Source organism: Protobothrops mucrosquamatus, unplaced genomic scaffold, assembly GCF_001527695.2.
Source record: "Protobothrops mucrosquamatus isolate PMUCROS unplaced genomic scaffold, P.Mucros_1.0 scaffold3313, whole genome shotgun sequence".
Classification (NCBI taxonomy): domain Eukaryota; kingdom Metazoa; phylum Chordata; class Lepidosauria; order Squamata; family Viperidae; genus Protobothrops; species Protobothrops mucrosquamatus.
In genome coordinates this window covers 87,272-90,700 of record NW_015389303.1, presented here as the reverse complement: position 1 = coordinate 90,700, position 3,429 = coordinate 87,272, and the positions used below count along the sequence as shown (strand labels likewise).

The 3,429-nt window shown below is 49.5% G+C and overlaps 1 protein-coding gene across 4 annotated transcripts in view; it reads right to left on the bottom strand.

Annotated features, from left to right (window-relative positions):
* EXOC6B (exocyst complex component 6B) overlaps positions 1-3,429 on the bottom strand; it is a 145,799-nt gene that overhangs the window by 61,868 nt on the left and 80,502 nt on the right. The window lies entirely within an intron of this gene.

Here is a 3,429-nt window from a genome sequence, read left to right as displayed (position 1 = left end):
TCTGCGCTACCTTGCCCTGGAAAGCAAAGAGAGAGGCCTCCAGGTGAGTCTCAGAGCAGGAGGAAGAGCTGGCAGCGCACCTGCGCCCGGCAGCCGCCTTTTCTCAGGCCACCTCCCCACACGCCATTCGTCCCCCGTTTGCACCTCGTGCGTGTTCCCCAACTGAAACAACCCACCACAACGGGCCCCTCAGAACAGATGGGAAACAACGCAAAGCCAGTCTCAAGACTTAAAATTGCTGAGAGAAAGATCAAGACAGTCCTGTCAACCTGTTCCTTGAAAGGCTACAGAAGGTCTCTTTAAACGCAGCTCCCGTCTCAAGCCGCCTCCGTTAATGGCACTCAGAGAATTGCGGGACTTAAAAATTGGGGCACACAAGTCAGTGTCTCCAATCGCCTTTGGATATTTCTGCCTTTACCTTGCTGCCTCTACATTTTGTGTGTTTCTGTCTCTACATTTTACAGGCTCCTCTCCTAAGAGTCAGGACGATACACAAGAGCAACGGTGCCCCCGCTGAAAGCTGCCTGCACTCCTTGTGTCCAAAGGGATCTGAAAATAGCCAAAATAATTCAAAAACCCTGGAAGACGGAAAGGCCGGTCGTCGGGAAGAGCCCCACCACGCAGGCCAGGCTGCTGCGGGTGCCAGCTGTGTAAAACTGCAAGGGCACCGAAGTGACTTAGGGACCGTTTTTCACACTTATGACCATCACGGCCTCCCCGTGGCCAAGTGATCAAAAGTCAGACACTTGGCAGCTCTCACATTTACGACAGTCACAGCGTCCCAGAGGGGTCACGTCATCCCCTTTTGTGACCTTCTGACAAGCGGTCAGTGGGGGAAGTTTAATGTGTTATTAACTTAACAACTGCAGTGATTCATTTACCAACTGTGGCAAGAAAGGCTGCAAAATGGGGTCAAATTCATTTAACAACTGGGCTCAATTGTGGTCGTAAGCCGAGGACTGTCTTTTACTTCCATTTTCATAGTGTAAAGTCTGATGCGAGCCAGGTGGGAATCTCTCTCTCACACACACACTGAGTTGGAGTCCACAAGTCTTCAAGTTGTCAAGATTGGACACCCCTGATCTAAGTGGAATCAAATCTTCCAAGATTCAGCACCATTTTCACTCCAAAAGGTGCTTTTTCTTTGAAGACGTTTCACTTCTCATCCCAGAAGCTTCTTCAGTTCTGCCTGAATGGTGGAGGGTGGACATTCCTTGCAGTCCTCCGGGCCTTAGCCCTCTCTCTGAGAGTTGTTGAAGCCCCTTGGGGGTTTATCTGGGCCCTCGGGGTCACCTGAGTGATGCAAATGGTGTCAAAGGGGTGTGGAACCCAGGTTAACTTCCAGGTGGCCTCAATGACTCTCAGAGAGAGTATTAATGACCAGGGATGTAAATCCTTCCATTCTCCACCATTCAGGCAGAACCGAAGAAGCTTCTTGGATGAGAAGCGAAACTTCTGCAAGGAAAAAAACCAAGAAAGTCCAGTTGCCTTTTGGAAAAGCGCGTTGGGGGCAACCAGGACCCTGGAGGACAGAGAATCTCCACAGGTATCTTCGTTCTGTCTTCAGAGTCCAGTCGCAGGTATTTTTGGAGGCAAGAAACCTGGGCAGAAGGCAGACAGTGACTGATGCGGATGAGCAGCTTCTCTGGAGGTGGCACCAGGAGCCCCTCTGCTCCTCCACGTGCCGCGTCTTGCCTGGAGGAACGTGATCAGCTGAACTCTCCCTGTTGCTCACTACAGATAAATCTTTCTTTCGTGATTAATTGTGAAGCCTTGGGGGAAATTATGGGGAGGGAGAGGCAGCTGCCAAGGAAAACCATCCAGGCCGGGAATCCAAAGAGAGAACACAGAAAGCAAGTGCAGGAGAGATAAAAAAAACTGGGTGAGGCTGATTACATTCCTATAAAAAAAAAGACGGGAATTCCTATTTTTCCTGTGGTTAAAAACAGCAGAGTGGAGAGAGAGAGAGAATAATGAGAACGAGAATGAGAATAGAAATAGAAAGAGTGCAGAGAAGAGCAACAAAGATGATTAGGGGACTGGAGGCTAAAACATAAAACGAACGGCTGCTGGAATTGGGGATGTCTAGTTTAACGAAGAGAAGGACGAGGGGGGACATGATAGCAGCCTTCCAGTATCTCAGGGGCTGCCCCAAAGAAGAGGGAGTCAAGCTGTTCTCCAGAGCAACCGAAGGCAGGACAAGAAGCAACGGATGGAAACCAATCAAGGAGAGAAGCAACCTAGAACTAAGAAGGAATTTCCTGACAGGTAGAACAATTCATCAGTGGAACAACCTGCCTCCAGAAGCGGTGAATGCTCCGACACTGGAAGTTTTTAAGAAGAGACTGGATAGCCATTTGTCCGAAATGGTATAGGGTTTCCTGCCTGAGCAGGGGGTTGGACTAGATGACCTCCAAGGTCCCTTCCAACTTTATTATTATTATTATTATTATGAGACTGGACAGCCATTTGTCCAAAATGGTATAGGGTTTCCTGCCTGAGCAGGGGGTTGGACTAGATGACCTCCAAGGTCCCTTCCAACTTTATTATTATTATTATTATTATTATTATTATTATTATTATTATTATTATTATTATTATTATTATTATTAGAATAAGAATAAGAATTGGAACGAGAACAAGGAACAAGTCTACTGAAGCCAAAACTGGAGGCCGGAGCTACGAAGGAGAAGAGAGGATGGCCAGACCCCGGAGAATGACCTTGGGAGTGTCCTGTGAAAGATGGAGAGTCCACAGCTTCCATTGGGAGCTCACTTTCATTTAGAAAACCTGCCTTTCAAGGGAGCAGCCATGTCGGTATTCGTGCGGTTAAAAACCCCAAAGCCATCGTGGGTCACCTTGGAGACTCATCATCACCAAAATGCTGGGGCCCCCTCAGTCCACCTCTTCAGGTCTACGGGTCGAAATCTTGAGAAGAGGAGGCTTCCGGTTTCTGCAGCCCAAACTACGCCAAGGCCAGTCGATCTACTATTCTAGGCACGAGGTCAGCCGGAAGCTTCCAAGTCAGGAGCAGCTCCCAAAGGCGGAATCGTGAATCAGAAAAATGCTGAAACGGTCGAAGGAGCGCAACCTAGAACTAAGGAGAAATTGGCTGACGGGGAGAGCAATGAAGCAGCATAAGTAACGTCTCGCCTCCCGAAGTCGTAGTTGCTCCAATGCTGAAGGTTTTTAAGAAGAGACTGGACAGCCATTTGTCTGATATGCTTTAGGACAGCGGTTCTCAACCTGTGGGTCGGGACCCCATTTGGGGTCGATCGACCATTTCACGGGGGTCGCCAAGCAAGGCTGTCCGCCATTTTTTTCCCCTTTTCCGGCGGGTGCCTTACCTCCCTTGGGCTGGGCCAGCTGGTGGTCGGCCTGCTCCGTCTCTGCCGCTTGCCAGCTACGCCTCGGCCGGCGCAGGGGGCG